An 18324-nucleotide genomic window follows, 5' to 3' on the forward strand; every position below is an offset into this window, starting at 1 on the left:
TACCACCAGCCTTGTTTATGTGAAAGAGTCAAACCACAGTCAGGGCTGGGTTTGCACATGGGCCACACAGTGACCCTCCATATGGTTGAGCAGCAGGGTTTGCACTGAGGAGCTTCCGCACTACAGCACTGAACACGACCATCTGAGCTAAAGGAGTACCACTTGATGGTGGTAGTAGTAGTAGTAAACTATTATCCTCTAGTGGAAGAGCCACTAGAAGGGAGGGTGACACAAACTTTGCCAGGATGTTACACCAGCAACCTCCTCTCCATGAGCGCACACATGTCCTCCATTGTCTTCTGGCCTAGTCTAATTCCCAACCGTGGCAGATAAACTTGGGGAAGGGGCTATCTTCTTGTCCTCTCCCAACTCTCGCCTCAGTGACAAGTTCTCTAGCCCCATCCTCCCTAACCAAATCTTGATTTACACTAAGAAAGGTGAATTCTATTCCTAACCCTTGCTGTGCAGATAGGAAAACAAGATCTGGGGCTAACTAGGTAACAGCCTCATAAGGTTTTCTCTTCTCTGATCCATGCTGGTAGGAAAGACACATGATTCAGCAGGAATGTTTACCTAGCTAAAGTGTTACTGTTAGTGATCTCTGGTAGTATAGGTGGTCCTATTCCCAGCTCTCCCAGGGGCCTTGTCTGTCTGCTAAGAACTTGTGTTTCATTCCAGCCCCTAGTGTTATGCCATGATGAATTAATCTGCTAACACAAGAGCTACAAAACAGACACTAGTGACTTTCTGATGATATTTGCTGGAACAAAGGTAGAGAGGAAATGTCCAAGTTCACTTGCCCCTTTAAACCATTTCAGTAGTCTAATTCTGCCCTCAACCCTTCTCTGTTTGTTACTGTGCAGTTCGAAATAAACAGACTAAATTCAGGGATGGGCCCAGGAGTCTGAATTTTGGTTGTGCGAAACCTCATCAATCATGTTTTAATTTTGCAAACCCCATGCTCAAAACCAAAAAGGGTCTAGGTTCCAATTTATCACGACTGCCAGAGTAGGGGAGGACTTCGGGTGACGGGTCCCGGTTTTCTTTCTTCTCAATAAGAAACAATTAGTTTTGCAAGCCGTCAGCCATCAGCTTTCAGTTTCACAAAATCAAAACCTGACCTAGTTTGGCTCTAGGATTCATTTTTTTCTCCAGACCACAGTTCAGGGGATTGTGAACAAAATCTTTCAGTTGTGGCCCATCTCATGTTACACAGTAAAGGCCAAACCCTGCTCTTTCTCTCATGTAAATTGGGTGTAACTTCCTGATGCCATTGGGAATTTACATCAGTGTAAGTGGAAACAGAATTTGGACCTGGGTGACTGGAATGAGCGCTGCAGATGCCCAGCTTGTCTGTAAATAAAATGAGACCACTTGGATTAATTATTATTATTATTTATTATTATTTGCAGTGCCTAGATGTCCTACCCAAGCTCGGGGAGTCATTGTGCTAGCTGCCGCACAGACACATAGTAAAAGACGGTGCCTGCTCCGAAGAATTTGCAAACGAAATAGGCAAGACAGACAAAGGTTGAGAGAGGACACAGAGGAGTGAAGTGACTTGTCCAACATCACACAGAAGATCAGCGGCAGAACCAGGAATAGAACCCAGGTGGCCTGGGTCCCTGTCCATCGCCTTAACATGGATGTAGGTGCTCAATGTTGAGAATTTTGGCCTACATGACCTACTTGTGACATAGGCAGGTGTTGTTATCCCCACTTGCAAGGGGAAAACTAAGGCTCCGAGAGCTGGAGTGACTTGCCACAGCTCACACAGAGTCAGTTTCATCCAGGAATAGAAGCCACAGGCTAAGCTTCTCTTTTCCATTCAAATGTGAACATCTGTCCCAAGTATCTGCACTGTGAAATGGAATGTTGTCAACTGGATTTAGACATTTTTAGTTTAACCCGGAGGTAAATATTTTGACAGATGGGGATTTATTCCCTTCAAAGAGCCATCGGGGCATCAGCATTTTGTCAGAATTATGCGGGGGGAATTCTTACATTAAATATTTCTTGGAAAGAGTGACACAGCTCTGCTCCTGACTAGAACTGAGATTACCATCATCCCTGTACAAACTCTGTATGCAAACAGAGCCGATCTCAGCACAGTGCAGAGAAAGAAAGTAATGCTTTTTGTAACCACTAAGTGGCAGAGAAGCTTTAAAGTGGCTGCATTAATCACTGCTGGGAAATATATCCTGTCCAGAGCTATGAGAAGAACCATTGGTTTTTCCTTGAGATAGGTACATAGATCTGTGTTGAATTTCTCATGATTCAGATGTGATAGGGAAAGGAAGATGGGATTGGTAAGGAGGTGTAGAGTGGTGGGAGGATTTTCTTGTCATGTAGTTGCTATTTAATGCTTAAGTTTGTATCTTTGTTTTTAAATCAGTAAAGACATATTATTAGGAATAATGATAGCAATACTAATTAATATATAATAATTAATCCTACAAATTAGCATTCCTTTTTTCAACCTGAAAATGTATATTTTGTGGGAGGAAAATTTGGTAAAAATCCATTTTCGTTTTCCTGAGCCATCCAAGCATTTGAAAGAAAGTGCTACCTGTTAACATAATACAGATAATTATTAATAATAATGATCGCTCATTGGTCCTCATCTGCTATGCTATTTAAAATGAGACCAGTAACCTTTACAGGCATACATTAAGGCTTTTCATCTAAATATTTGACAATTATTTTCTTTCAGTTACAGATTTGTTTTTTCCCCTGACTTTTACTCTTTAAACAATTTAATTTTATTTTGGTTCCATTTTGTTTATTATAAGGAAGCTCATTTGTTGTCAACTCTTTATGACAATAGGTGATACGTGAACCAAAAAAACCTGAAAGTAAAACACAAACCCACCCCAGAGCTCTTGATTAACTGGGTCTAATACCAAACTTTCTGCATTGATCTTGTCATATACCTACTCATTCCTTCCTTAGCCTTTCCGTCCATACTGACTCTCCCTCCGTACAAAGTACAACTTCATTTCGTTACTGTGATTTGTTTCCTTTTCAATTCACTGTTGTTTCAGGATTTGTGTCTTTTACTGTATTGTGGGTTTGGGGAAAAGATGTGGGTGTTTTCATTCCTGGACTAAAAGAAAAGGAGTACTTGTGGCACCTTAGAGACTAACCAATTTATCTGAGCATAACCTTTTGTGAGCTACAGCTCACTTCATGGGATGCATTCAGTGGAAAATACAGTGAGGAGATTTATATACACACAGAACATGAAAAAATAGGTGTTATCATACACACTGTAAGGAGAGTGATCACTTAAGATGAGCTATTACCAGCAGGAGAGCCGGGGGGGAGAGGGGGCGAAGAAAACCTTTTGTAGTGATAAGCAAGGTGGGCCATTTCCAGCAGTTAACAAGAACGTCTGAGGAACAGTGCGGGGGGTGGGGATACTGGGGGGTGGGGGGAATAAACATGGGGAAATAGTTTTACTTTGTGTAATGACTCATCCACTCCCAGTCTCTATTCAAGCCTGAGTTAATTGTGTCCAGTTTGCAAATTAATTCCAATTCAGCAGTCTCTCGTTGGAGTCTGTTTTTGAAGTCTTTTTGTAGTAATATTGTGACTTTTAGGTCAGAGATTGAGTGACCAGAGAGATTGAAGTGTTCTCTGACTGGTTTATGAATGTTATAATTCTTGACATCTGATTTGTGTCCATTTATTCTTTTACGTAGAGACTGTCCAGTTTGACCAATGTACGTGGCAGAGGGGCATTGCTGGCACATGATGGCATATATCACATTGGTAGATGTGCAGGTGAATGAGCCTCTGATAGTGTGGCTGATGTGATTAGGCCCTAGGGTGGTGTCCCCTGAATAGATATGTGGACACAGTTGGCAACAGGCTTTGTTGCAAGGATAGGTTCCTGGGTTAGTGGTTCTGTGGTTTGGTGTGTGGTTGCTGGTGAGTATTTGCTTCAGGTTGGGGGGCTGTCTGTAAGCAAGGACTGGCCTGTCTCCCAAGATCTGTGAGAGTGATGGGTCGTCCTTCAGGATAGGTTGTAGATCCTTGACGATGCATCGGAGAAGTTTTCTTTGGGGGCTCAAGGTGACGGCTAGTGGCGTTCTGTTATTTTCTTTGTTGGGCCTGTCCTGTAGTAGGTGACTTCTGGGTACTCTTCTGGCTCTGTCAATCTGTTTCTTCACTTCAGCAGGTGGGTATTGTAGTTGTAAGAATGCTTGATAGAGATCTTGTAAGTGTTTGTCTCTGTCTGAGGGGTTGGAGCAAATGCGCTTGTATCATAGAGCTTGGCTGTAGACGATGGATCGTGTGGTGTGGTCTGAATGAAAGCTGGAGGCATGTACGTAGGAATAGCGGTCAGTAGGTTTCCGGTATAGGGTAGTGTTTATGTGACCATCGCTTTTTAGCACCGTAGTGTCCAGGAAGTGGATCTCTTGTGTGGACTGGTCCAGGCTGAGGTTGATGGTGGGATGGAAATTGTTGAAATCATGGTGGAATTCCTCAAGGGCTTCTTTTCCATGGGTCCAGAGGATGAAGATGTCATCAATGTAGCGCAAGTAGAGTAGGGGCATTAGGGGACGAGAGCTGAGGAAGCGTTGTTCTAAGTCAGCCATAAAAATGTTGGCATACTGTGGGGCCATGCGGGTATGCATAGCAGTGCCGCTGATCTGAAGGTATAATTCTCCCCAAATGTGAAATAGTTATGGGTGAGGACAAAGTCACAAAGTTCAGCCACCAGGTTTGCCGTGACATTATCGGGGATAGTGTTTCTGACGGCTTGTAGTCCATCTTTGTGTGGAATGTTGGTGTAGAGGGCTTCTACATCCATAGTGGCCAGGATGGTGTTTTCAGGAAGATCACCGATGGATTGTAGTTTCGTCAGGAAATCAGTGGTGTCTCGAAGATAGCTGGGAGTGCTGGTAGCGTAGGGCCTGAGGAGGGAATCTACATAGCCAGACAATCCTGCTGTCAGGGTGCCAATGCCTGAGATGATGGGGCGTCCAGGATTTCCAGGTTTATGGATCTTGGGTAGCAGATAGAATACCCCAGGTCGGGGTTCCAGGGGTGTGTCTGTGTGGATTTGTTCTTGTGCTTTTTCAGGGAGTTTCTTGAGCAAATGGTGTAGTTTCTTTCGGTAATCCTCAGTGGGATCAGAGGGTAATGGCTTGTAGAAAGTGGTGTTGGAGAGCTGCCGAGCAGCCTCTTGTTCATATTCTGACCTATTCATGATGACGACAGCACCTCCTTTATCAGCCTTTTTGATTATGATGTCAGAGTTGTTTCTGAGGCTGTGGATGGCATTGTGTTCTGCACGGCTGAGGTTATGGGGCAAGTGGTGCTGCTTTTCTACAATTTCAGCCCGTGCACGTTGGCGGAAGCACTCTATGTAGAAGTCCAGGCTGTTGTTTCGACCACAGAACCACTAACCCAGGAACAACTATCCTTGCAACAAGCCCGTTGCCAACTGTGTCCACATATCTATTCAGGGGACACCACCCTAGGGCCTAATCACATCAGCCACACTATCAGAGGCTCATTCACCTGCACATCTACCAATGTGATATATGCCATCATGTGCCAGCAATGCCCCTCTGCCACGTACATTGGTCAAACTGGACAGTCTCTACGTAAAAGAATAAATGGACACAAATCAGATGTCAAGAATTATAACATTCATAAACCAGTCGGAGAACACTTCAATCTCTCTGGTCACTCGATCTCTGACCTAAAAGTCGCAATATTACTTCAAAAAGACTTCAAAAACAGACTCCAACGAGAGACTGCTGAATTGGAATTAATTTGCAAACTGGATACAATTAACTCAGGCTTGAATAGAGACTGGGAGTGGATGAGTCATTACACAAAGTAAAACTATTTCCCCATGTTTATTCCCCCCTCCCCCCCTTGTTCCTCAGAGGTTCTTGTTAACTGCTGGAAATGGCCCACCTTGATTATCACTACAAAAGGTTTTCTTCACCCTCCCACCCCCCCGCCCCCCTCCCCGGCTCTCCTGCTAGTAATAGCTCATCTTAAGTGATCACTCTCCTTACACATCTCCTTATGATAACACCTATTTTATCATGTTCTGTGTGTATATAAATCTCCTCACTGTATTTTCCACTGAATGCATCCAACGAAGTGAGCTGTAGCTCACGATAGCATATGCTCAAATAAATTTGTTAGTCTCTAAGGTGCCACAAGTACTCCTTTTCTTTTTGCGAATACAGACTAACACGGCTGCTACTGTGATTCCTGGACTATGGGCTCAATCCAAAACCCATTTAAATCAAAAGGAGTCTTTCTGCCAACTTCAAAGGGCTTTTGGATCGGGCTACAGCTCTGGTTTTCATTGATGAGACCACGCAGCCTTTGCTTTTGTTTAAATTATACCCGTTTAGTTATGTAGCTATAAACATCCAGGAGTTTTCAGGCTCTTTATATACAGACACTTGTTATTAATTATTATACTTTATCATGATTAATTTTGAACCTTGCTGAGAACTTGACTCAAAGGGAGAATACAGGAGCTGAGTCTCCTCTCCCTTACACTGGTTTTATACCAGGTAGTTCCAGCAAAGCGCTTACTTAGCTTTAAGCATGTGCTTGGTCAGGTGTTTTGCTGAATAGGGATGGACTTAATCATGGGCCTACAGATAAGTACCCACTTAAGTTCTTTGCTTAATTGGGGCCTAAGCTTTTTCAAGGTGTAGAGTGAGTGCAGAATCAGATGCACAGAGTTTGTCACCAAGTCCCCTATTTGACTCTCTGCACCTTGGTTCCCCATCTGCAGCGTGAGGATGGGAATGGCTCCCAGGGGTGTGCTGAGATCAGTTGTATAATCTCTAGCGTGGAATGCCATGGAAATGCCTATACATCATGTTGCCTCGATGCACAAATGACAGTGGAATTTGCTTTTGCTTCTCCTCACCTGTAATAATTACTCATTTCCATGGGACAAATCTTACCCTCTAAAAGCCAGCTCCCTTGTACCTTTGTTCCTAAATTAGAATGATCAGTGGGGGCTGTTAGGAGCTAAGATCAGACTGGAAACTATTCCTTTGATTCCTTTTAAAGTTTTTAAAGTCAGGCAAGAATTTTGTATGGCACTCAGCTGCAGGCAGAGAATGCTAGAGCTTGTGAGGCTGCCAGTTCAAACCAATTATGAATTAACTGACTTGCCTGGGCATTAAAATGCCTAATAAAACTTGCTCAGTCATTGTAATATGGACACTATGTTTCTATTCTCATTATCTGATTTGGGAAGGTCATGGACCTGCATGTACTAGTCCACAGAATCATTTTGGTGTAGTAGTTAGCTCTGATGGTGCCCAAACTGAGCCTCCTAACAAACTTCCTCTCTGTGTACAGCTCACAAGAAATATATTGTATTGGGGCTGTGTACCTTGAATGGTCCCTTGAAATATGTATTAACTCCTTACGCTAAACAATCACCTTGTATTTAGCAGTGACACTCTGAGTTAGTTTCCCAGACCTGAAGAAGAGCTCCCTGTAAGCTCAAAAGCTTGTCTCTCTTATCAACAGAAGTTGGTCTAATAAAATATATTACCTCACCCATCTTGTCTTTGTGGGTCAGGAAGGAATTTATCTTCATGAATGAACAACATGCTTATATCACAGTGGCCTGGGGTGGAATGAACGGTGGGCATGTAAACTAATGTGCATACATCAGACCTGTCCTGACATCACCCTTTGGAGAATGTTATATAAATCTCCAGTGGTTCAAACTGGAAGTGCTTCCAAAACAAATTTCACACAGAAAGGGAGCAAGTTATATAGTGGGTAATATGGTAACTTCACCGAGGATTAAGTTTTTCTTGGAGGACTGCATCACTACAGCTACTTATCCTTTCAAAAGCAGCTTTTCATCCATTGATCTCAAAGTACATTACAAAGGTGGATATGTGTCCTTATCTCCATTGGATGGGAAAACTGAGGCACAGAGCTTGGCAGTGACATGTTCAAGGTCAGTGGCAGAGCCAGAAGTAAAACCCAGGTCCAGCTAGTCACCTGTTGTAAATCAGCATAACTCCACTGAAGTCAATAGAGATCATGCCAATTCACACCAGGATCTGGCTCTCTCTTGGGATATTCCATTGCCAAAGTGATTTCTGTTGAAAAAGTGAGAGGGCCAGATTCTCCACTTGCATATCATAGTGGTAACATTTTACACTCACTTGATTTGCCTCTCTATTGCTCTGCACCTTGTGTAATCGATTATTCCAGCACTAGCGTTTTGTACCCAGTTTGAACATGAGTAAATGACGGCAAAAGGTAGTGGGGACACAAGGCCTGTTATTATTGTGCAATAATTGTGCATTTAGCAATAATACCAATCTTTATTCTACTCTGAAACCTGTATTAAAGCAACTATTATTCACATGAGTAGACTTGATGCTCACCACAGAACTAGCTTTTCTTGCCAGCCAGCCCTAACAAGCGCTTCTTCTGAAAGCTTTTTATCCTTTCTCACACTGCCCAGCCTTGTTTTACTACAGCGTATACATATGTTTGGCACTAACCTAATTCCCTTCATTTCTTCTTCTATTGCAGGTCATTACTGTGCCCATTACTAGGCTCATTCTATTGCCTGGAATTGAAACGGGCCACAGGAAATCAGATTTTGGAGCTGTTGCCAAGAACAGCTGACGTAAGTGACCTGTCAACAGGTACTCCTCCGTAGGTCCTTATTCTGCCAGTGTCCCCTCTGCCTGCACAGAACTCCATTGTAGTCATCAGATCAGATCGCAGAATCAGGGCAATAGTTGGGTTCTCAGAACAGTGTTCAATAGGGATGATAGAACAGTGTCAATGTGAAGTGAAATGAAACTGTGATAGCTCAGTACGATCGGCAGTTTCTTAGATTCATCAGGTGTTTCCAATCTAATCTATCATCACCTACTTATTTAGCAGTTATCACCACAGGGCAAGATTTTCAAAAGTGACTACACATTTTGGATACCCACATTTTGAGGTGCCCAGTTTCAGACCATGCTGAGCACCCACATGCTTTGGAAAATCAGGCCCCATCAAGGTGCCTCGAGTTGGGCGCCCAAAACCACTCGTCCCTTTGGAAAATCTTGGCCACATTAAACATCTGAGAAGCTCAGTGTAGAAGGATCAAGCCTGGTATGAAACACGCAGGAATGGGATGGTGTGTCTGGGCCCCTTATGAAAACCAGATGGGGCTCTGATTTGGGCACATTGTTAAAGTGGAATTGTTCTAAGTCACGATAGAGTTGCAAAGATAATGGAGGGATTCAATGAAGTGAGGTAAAGTACTGAAGGCTGCAGGTTTTCTTACATGCTTCCTCTCTTTTTAACTTTCGCTGTTACTCTCTCACATATACACACACACAGTCTTTCTCTCTCTCTGTCTTACACTAACTCACACACTCTCTGTCTCTCTCTTCTACACACTTTGGCTGTGTCTTCTCTGCTAAGAAAAGGGGTGTTTTTCTACGATGTAACTAACACACATTAGCTATCCTGCAGGAACAACACACTGGTGAGAAGTCATGTTAGATTTATCATGAGGGAAACTAGACAAGGCCGGCACCATACCTCCTGCCTGGGGTGACCTCGCCCAGAAAGCTCATGCTCAAATAAATTGGTTAGTCTCTAAGGTGCCACAAGTCCTCCTTTAGTTTACCTTGCAGTAAAACTAAAGTGCCTTATCCCCACTAGCTAATTCACACACCTTTTCTCAGCAGCACCTTCACCTATCTCCCCATCTTACACAGACATCCACCAAATGGTAGCCACAGAAACTCCTTTCGTTTCATGCTAGTGGCTAGGGATGCCTCTTCGTTGGTTCAGTAACTTGTGTTTAGTAATTACTTTCTAATGTAGTATCCTTCAGAAATGCCAAGTGTGCTGTTCCCACGGCTGCAACCAGAGGCAGCTGGTTGAACCACTTTACCTTAGGAGCTTTGTCTTCACTGCAGAGTTAACTTGGGTAATCAGCACTGGGTCTGAGTGCTCAGGTTGGCCTAGCTGGGGCATGAGTAGCCACACTGCAGAGCCCTACCTGAGTGAGTGTGTCTTTATGGGTGCGTCACTCACCTTAATTTACATGCCGATGGAGAGAGAGACCTTTTGCCTGGCAGAAAACGTGATTCTCAGTTCTGACTTTAGGAACATATTTGCAGTATGCATACATAACTCCTTACATAGTATCTGTACATACATTGCACCATGATATACGTGTGACCCTCGTTTTCATTTAAGACCTCACACGATATTCTTTGGTGAACCAGATTGGACATACCAGGATCAGGGTATTCTTGTCACCCCTGGCTAGTTGGCATTGAGGGGTTTATGGAAGTTTCTTTTTCAGTGGAAGCCATTTTCTCCTAAAGCTACTGGACCTTTGCATGGAACTGCAGCCTCTCAGTCTGCATTAACCCACAGCTATGGGGATTTCTAGGACAGAAAGAATTACTGCATAGGGACAACCAGACTGCAGACTCTTTTGGTTTAGTATCCAGCATGGGTGCAGGACAGGCAGTGCCAGAACCAACTTTCCTCCCACCCTGTACTGTCTCTGCCGGTGCACCTCAGGCCTTACGGTTGGGCTGGATCCAAAGCCCAGTGAAGTCAATGGAAAGAGTCCCATTGTTAATAGTCACCTCAAGGGCTGAGAGATGAGCTCATCTCTGTAGCCTCTTCATTTCTTGTCTCTCTGTTAGGACTGTTACGAAGGAGGCCAGTTGTTTTCTTATCTTCAGCAGAAGGGTGGGCCTGGAACCAGCCCTCAGAGCCTCCTGTTGGCACAGATAAAGAATCACGGGCTAACAGGGGTGGAATTCATCCAAGGCGAATACGATGAGCAGAGATCTTAGCAGCTCAGTAAGCAAGTGGGTGCTTTCGGATCAGAAATACTGGCAGGACACTGAAAGAACTTCATAGGAGACTGGAGCTAGTACACTTGTCCTTGCTTTTCCAGGACATGAGAGACACGAGGGATAGCTCAGTTGTTTGAGCATTGGCCTGCTAAACCCAGGGTTGTGAGTTCAATCCTTGAGGGGGCCATTTAGGGATCTGGGGCAAAAATTGGGGATTGGTCCTGCTTTGAGCAAGGGGTTGGACTAGATGACCTCCTGAGGTCCCTTCCAACCCTGATATTTTATGACTCTATGAAACCTTGAGCGCAGCAACAGTTGCTTTCTGCTGTGATGGCTCACTGGTTCAACAGATGTGAGCAAACTTTTAGGTGGGCTGCATCTCACAGTCTTAAAAGGCATGATCAGCATGTGATCCTCTTGAAAGCATAAGGACCATGCTTCCATTCAGTCATCTGATAATGATGTCGAACAGCTATTTTAGATATAGATGGCTATAGATACAGCGGTTAGCTGTGCCACTATAACTAACATAAACCTTATTTCTCCTCCGACAATATTGCACTTAGCTCGTGTCCAGACAGGAATTTTAGCCACTAGTGTAGCTGCATCAGTTTGTATCACTGCAGTGTGATGTGTGATGTGAACCTTGTTGCACGTACCGCTGCACTGGTGGAAATCATGCCTACACAAGAGGTTTCCACCAGCGTAGCTAGCTATGCCAGCTAATACTGAGTGTAGACCAGCATTCAGTGATCTCTTCTGCCAAGACTCTTTTACTAAGGTGAGCTCTGGTCCCTTTTGTTTGTTGTTCTCCCCTTCTTCTTCTTTTTTTTTTTCACACAGCAAATCCAGTTGCCTTTGACAAACTGCACAGAGACAAGGCTTCTGTATATCTCAGAGCAGGGGCACAGTCCACAAAATTGGGACCCAGATGCACATGCAAATTGGCTGAAAATAGGTATTCCTAGGATTCATAATTCCAGCCTGGGCCTGTTATAGGATGGGTCTGAAATGTGAAGTTCAGGAACCATCTGAACTTTGGGAAAGTTTATCTCTCTGCAGAAAAGTCCCGTGGAACTGAATTGAGAATGAGCTCCTTTCTGTAGGTTTTCTCAGCCATCCTATAGAATATTCCTGCTCTAAAGTTCTATAGAATGATTACAACAACCTATTCAAAGAATCTCATCCTCTATTTAAATTCTATAGGTTTTTCAGAGTAATTACTGTAGAAACACGTTGGTTCCATCCCTATTAAATTCTATAGGAAGGAAGAGGAAGTGCTCGCCTGGATTCCTGGTTCAGGCCCATCTCTGTAGTGTATATGGCAAAAGGGGGAAAGGTTATTTGCCTTTTGCAGACTGAACAGAGATGAGGCAGAGGTGCATAGGTTTGTGTGAAACTGGCAGCTGGCTGCAGTGGGGGTGTGACTGGCGGCTACAATGTGTGACTGGCAGTGGGGATGGGACTGGGGGCTGAAGTATGTGTGGCTGGCAGATGCCACATGAAGGAAGCAATTTGAGGGTCACCAACAATCCCAGAGGCCACACATCGAGCAGCCCTCCACTCGTGTCTGCTTTGCTGCTGACTCCTAACTGAACCTGACAGGAAGGCAGTTACCAGAACCGCTAACTCTCTGGGGAAAAGCTTACAGGAGCTCATTCCCTTGACGCTCACTTTCCGTACAGAGACTAGAGGAGTAGCGAGAGTGTGTGTTAACAACAGCTAAGGCTGTGTGGGGAAAAAACAGAGTCACCATCAAACCAGCCAAAGATAAAAACCCTCCTTTGGGCCTGTTTGTTGGAAAACCAAAGTGAAGCTTTTACTTTGTCAGCAAATCTTGGCCAGGGTTCGAATTGGGCCTGTTTGTTGCAGCTTGGTAAGCAGCTGTAGTAGCTGCTCTGGAATCTAAACTTTCGTTTAATAAAATAAGGTCCCCTGCCCTTACAGTTGTGGAGAAAACTTTTAAAACCTGGCCTGAGTGTAACTGGTGCAGCCATATCTGCCTGAGTCTGCAGACAGCCTGAAGCACTAGTGGGTAAGAGGCACAGATAAATTATTATTATGGGGGTTCTCCAAATGTGCGAAATGCTTTCCAGGCACAGCAGGAGATACAGTCTCTGGTGTTAAGGAGCATATAGTCTTTATTTGTTGGCATATTTTCAATTATTATTTATATGATAGTCGCACCAAGGGGGTCAGAGATTAGGGCCCCATTGTGCTAGGTGCTGCACAAACACATACTCAGATATGGTCCCTGCCCTGAAGAGCTTGCAATCTAAAAAGACAAAACAGATGAAAGGTGGGAGAAGAGGAGTATTATTGTCACCCTTTCATAGATGGGGAGCTGGATCACAAGATGAAGTGACTTGCCTGAGGTCACACAGGGAGCCTGTGGCAGAGCTCTCAGATCTCCTAAGTCCCAGTCTAGTGCATGAACCACAAGACTACCCGTCTGCTAAAGTTTACAGTTACAAATCCGTTATATTTTTATGTCACATTTATTCCAAGGCTTTTTAAGTCTGAATCTTAATGACGACAATTTAAATGCAAATTTTAAATTCCTGATCATAGCATCCAAAAAAGGAGAATGGCCATCCTATTCTGAAGATCTGCACCATCTGCTGAGTAGCGTCTCATTTTGGCAGCATGACTTGGAGGAATTTGGGTTATGGGCGGAGCTTGGGAGAAACACCATCACTTTATTTTTCCTTTCTGACCCCTGTTTAAGACCTTACCCATCTCAGGTCTAATATCCTGGGACCGACATGGCTACAAAGTACACTGCATAAGACAAAGTTGAAAGGCATTATTCCCAGCCTCTCATCATAGCAAACAGGAATAATATGCCATGTACGTAAGAGAAAGATAAACAGACATTGATGCAACCGGCCAGATGATTATTTGTCACATTATTGACTCTGCTCATTACTTCTATGGGGTGGGTTACTAAAGTGGACACCTGAAGGTTAAGGAAGAGCAATAGTAGAAAAACATGAAAGAGAACGGAGAGGAGCAGAGGCTGAGTTGAAGTAGAATATAAAGGCCTGATTCTCCATTGCCTACACTTTGTGCAGTCATTTATGTCAATGCAAACTGGGTGTAGAGCCAAGCCATTTTGATATACGAGCATGTGTTGCTCCTTTTGCACTGGGGTAAAATACTGCACAAGATGCAGAGCACCAGAGTAGCAGGCCCAGAAAGAGGTTAGAAAAGAGGAAAATGGATAAGCAGAGAGGTGATGTAGGTGATATTTACAGCCTATGGTATGATCTAGCTTGAAGAGAAAAAAGAATTTGTCCAGGTTATCATTTCTGGAGAGGATAATTTTGGAGAAGTGCTGAGAAAAATCCTATTTCCATTTTCAAGCTGCGAAATGCTGTTTGTGGTGGTAAAACCTAGAGTGACCAGACAGGAAATGTGAAAAATCGGGACAGGGGGTGGATGGTAATAGGAGGCATTATAAGAAAAAGACCCCAAAATCGGGACTGTCCCTATAAAATCGGGACATCTGGTCACCCTAGTAAAACCACCTCTGGCAGAAATGGGATCAGCTGAGCTCCCAGGTCAGATCCTCAGCTGGTGTAAATTAACATCACTCTATTGAAGTCAAAGCAGTAATGCCTATATACACCAACTGAGGATCTGACCGTGGGTACCAAATTCTGTTCTCAGTTCTGCCTATCTAACAAAAGGAAATGGAGTTACTCTAAATTTGCACCGGTGTAACCAAGAGTGGAATTTGGCCCTAAGGGTCCAAACTTCTTGTCCTTACTGCCTGAATGAGGACTGCAGGATCAGACCCTTTGTAGAAAAGACAAGGAGTAAAGGACCTGCACACATGGAGGCTGCTCGTGATATTACAATAACTGTGACTGCCCCAAATGCACTCCCCTACCTTGGGGCTAGCACGATAGCATCTTGGCCCATGACTAAGGCTCCTAGGTGCTAAAGTAGTACAAATAAATAACAATAATAATAGGGCTTGCTGTCAGTGACTTCAACAGGCTTTGAATCAGCCCCTATTGCAGAAAAGGAGTGGACCTCATAGCACCCCGCCAGCATCAGGAGATGGCTACGTTGCGCGAGTACAAGAAAACTCTTGCTAACCAGAAGCTTTCGCTCCATGACAACCTTGTTCACTTGCCTTGCATTCATCTTAAGCCCCACTGACCATTCTGGGTGGCCAGAGAAGCTCTTTTTTCATCCAGCTTCAACCCAGAAGACACCTGGTGAATGCAATGGGCTGCGTCTGATGTAAACAGCAAGCACCTCGTAGATGATCTCACGTTGAACCCCCTGGTTTCTTGCTTCACTGAAGACAGTGGATGACCATCAACTGTATTAGGATGCTACATGGAAGATGCATGCACCTGATGCATGAATGGAGAACCAAGGATTCGCCACAGTGTGAATGGGGAGCCCTCCAAGCCACTGAACACAAGTGTCCCATCTTTCCATCACCAGGAGGTCTAGCAAAGGTGCACTTTGCATCTCCTGAAGCTCTCGAATGGGTTTCAGATCTTTCTATTAACTTGTAAATGTTGCTAGTTCCATATGAAAGAAGAAAAGTAAGGAAAGAGAAGAAGAAAGACTTGGACTGAGTTTGGCACTCCATTGCCTTCAGTGGGAGTCAGGCACTTAAATACCTTTGAGGATCTGGGTCTTGGGGGTCTGGTTTTCCAATGTAGTTACTGCTGATTTCTACCACAATAAAGGTGAGGAGAATCAGGTCTTAGGCATTCACTTAATCTATGCCATGCTTCTGGATCCCGGGCCCCTGTTCAGCACAGCCCACGTTGAACAGAACAGCCCCCCACTTTCTATTTTAAAGCAGAAGCTGCATCTACAAAACAACCTTGTTAATATTGTCCCTTGAGGAGGCTGATAGGAGAGACAAGGTGTATTCAGAATGGGTGGGCTCCTATCTCTCTGTAACATATCTGTGGCTCATCCGCTGTCCTGCCAGCACCTACCTGAATATCTGGTTGCTGCCTGAACAGCAGCAGGGAGATACAAGCTGAGGACTGGAAACACAGAGCTGTGTGTGCGGGTGCCCTTTCTGATCAGTCTGAAATCACCATGGACCAGTCACTTGAGTCAGACTGGAGTTAGAGGGGGAGGAGGCAGCATAGGGAGGACAGTGCACAGCGATGGAGGCGGGGCCTTGGTTTTATCCTCTCTTCCTGCATTTTTATACATTTTTCTTCATCTCCCTTGTGCTCTGGTTCCAAAACCAGATGGGCACCTCCACAGACTAACTTGTCCCTGCAGCCTGGCATTCTTTGCTTCATGTAGATTGTAAAGCCAGAAGGGGCCATTATGACTCTTCCAAACCTGTTGGGTTGTAGGTGTTCTATGAATTAAGATACTTGCATGGTCCTCATTACTGTAAAGATAATACAAGCACCTGCTACTCACTAATGACTGTACCCCTCGTGAAGAAGGTCTGGTTTATTACCCCCATTTTTACAGGTGGGGAACTGAGGCACACAGAAATGAAGTGACCTGCCCAAGGGCACACAGCAAGTCTGTGGCAGTCCCAGATTTGAACCCAGATTTTCTGAATATTAATATGGTGCCTAAAACACAAGATCATTCTTTTCCCTCCTCCATTCCAGCCCATTGATTTCTATGGATTTAAGTCTGCTGACACATGTAAACAGAACTAAATTGAGGACCACAGCAGAAAGAAACCAAAAAAATGCAAATTCATTCCAGAGAAGTCACTCCTTCTAGATGCATTCCCTGTCCTGGCAATATGCCTTGGAATCACTGGCACCACTTCAGACAGCTGCATCTTCCCCAACGTTTCCTGACGGCTTCAAACCAGAAAGGCAAGGTGATGAAGAGATTTGGTTAAGGGAGAAATAGAAAAGTGACCATAATTACCCAGTTCTATATAACCTCTCTGTGTTATATTAATCCACCTTGCTAAATGATGACAAATTAATTCAGATGATGTGCAGTGGGACTTCAGGAACAATGCCCATTAGTCAATTTTTAGCCTCACTTACATATGTGAAGTCATTGGGGCTTACATGAGTATAAATGGGTACAGAATCTAGCTGCATAGCTTTAATGGAGCTGCACTCTGTAGATTCTCTCTTTGGTTTCTACTCATGGTGGGGCCATATTCTGATTTTAGTTACATTAGTATAAATGTGGAGTATCTCTACAGAAGTCAGGAAGGCTTGATTCCCTCTGAGTTACTTCAGTTTTATGCTGGTGTAACTCCACTGATTTCAAAGGCATGGCACTCTGGTGTACATCTATTACACTGTAATACCCCTACTACCTAGGTGATAATAACGAGGAGTCCTTGTGGCACCTTAGAGACGAACACATTTATTTGGGCATAAGCTTTCGTGGGTTAGAACCCACTTCATCAGATGCATGGAGTGAAAATACAGGAGCAGGTATAAATACATGAAACGATGGGGGGTTGCTTTACCAAGTGTGAGGTCAGTCTAGCGAGATAAATCAATTAATAGCAGGATACCAAGGGAGGAAAAATAACTTTTGAAGTGGTAAGAGAGTGGCCCATTACAGACAGTTGACAAGAAGGTGTGAGTAACAGTAGGGAGAAATTAGTATTGGGAAAATTAAGTTTAGGTTTTGTACTGACCCAACCGCTCCCAGTCTCTATTCAGGCATAATCTGATGGTATCCAGTTTGCAAATTAATTCTAGTTCTGCAGCTTCATGTTGGAGTCGGTTTTTGAAGTGTTTTTGTTGAAGAATTGCCACTTTTCGGTCTGTTACTGAGTGACCAGAGAGATTGAAGTGTTCTCCTACTGGTTTTTGAACGTTATAATTCTTGATGTCAGATTTGTGTCCATTTATTCTTTTGCCTAGAGACTTTCCGGTTTGGCCAGTGTACATGGCAGAGGGGCATTGCTGGCACGAGAATTTATGCCCAAATAAATTTGTTAGTCTCTAAGGTGCCACAAGGACTCCTCGTTATTTTTGCTGATACAGACTAACACGGCTACCACTTTGAAAAACGGTTACATAGGTGATAAACTTTTTATACATGCATGGGCTGTAAATCTATTATTGTGGTATAAATCTGGAGTAATGCAGCGGTCAATCAAGCCAACAAAATTACTCCAGATTTATAGTAACTGAGTTCAGAATCTGGATCATGACGTGGGAATCACATGATTGACAAAACTCTATTTTTCTCTGCAGCAATTATGTCTTTGCGGAGAACGAATGTTTTGCATTGCTGTTTTTCTGTTATGAATCTAAGTTGTGGAATGCAGGAAGCACTTTAGAAAAGGGTTACAAACACAAAGGTGTCTTACGCTGCTATTTGAGTTACTGGATTAAGCTGGGCTGAAGAAACAGAAGATGCCTTTGTTCATTTTTATGGCATTTGCCAACATTATGAAACCGAAATAGGGCACAGACTGCACAAGTGAACTTTTCTCCTCTGCTGATTTTTCCTCTCCAGTTAATCAGCCATC

Source organism: Lepidochelys olivacea (genome assembly GCF_965140295.1).
Source record: "Lepidochelys olivacea isolate rLepOli2 genome assembly, chromosome: 26".
Taxonomy (NCBI): Eukaryota; Metazoa; Chordata; order Testudines; family Cheloniidae; genus Lepidochelys; species Lepidochelys olivacea.